Source organism: Crocodylus porosus, unplaced genomic scaffold (assembly GCF_001723895.1).
Source record: "Crocodylus porosus isolate Cpor-Errol unplaced genomic scaffold, CroPor_comp1, whole genome shotgun sequence".
Lineage (NCBI taxonomy): Eukaryota > Metazoa > Chordata > Crocodylia > Crocodylidae > Crocodylus > Crocodylus porosus.
Genome location: NW_017728921.1, coordinates 19,090,707 through 19,091,409, shown reverse-complemented (window position 1 = coordinate 19,091,409; position 703 = coordinate 19,090,707).

Genomic DNA, 703 nt, shown 5'->3' with positions numbered 1-703 from the left:
GCGCGGCCTAGCTCCGCCGCCAGACACAACCAGCCGCTGGTTGCCCTCAGGCGCATGCGCGCGGCCTTACGAGCCTGCCTGCGCATGCGCGCGTGCGGGCGGCGGCCCCTGCGCTTGCGCACTTGGCGCACCCGCCGCCCAGCAGCCAGGGCCCCTGCACCTGGGGCTTCCCAGCGCCGGCTGCTCTGCGAGCGCGCATGCGCGGCGCGGACGCGGGGCTCCTCCTGGGGCGTGGCGCCCTTGCAGCACCTGGCGGGGGGAGGGGCAGGCTCGGGATGGGGCCCAGGGCGGCGGCTACAAGGAAGAAGCTGAGCTGCAACGTGTGGACGCGCCCCCGGACATTGTTAGGAGCCGGTTGGGAAAACGTTTGGATGAGATGGTTGCGGCAGGGACTGCCTAAGGCCCGTCCAACCCGGTTGTCCTGTGAACGAGCACTGCAGCTGCCCGGCTGCCTGCTAGGTCGGCATTGCTGCCCCGAGGGCAGGCCGCACCGAGCCCGGCCGGTGCCCAGACCCCCGAGAGGTGTCACAAACAGCCAGAGCTGGGGTTAGCGGTCATTCCCGATGCCAAGGTGCAGCCACGCGCGGCTCAGGGCCCGTCCTCTGCACAGCGCTGCCACCATGTCTGCACCCACCTTGCTTTCCCATCAGTTGCAGGCTGTACGTGGATCCCCTCAGTTTTAAACACAAGGTCCATGGCTGTG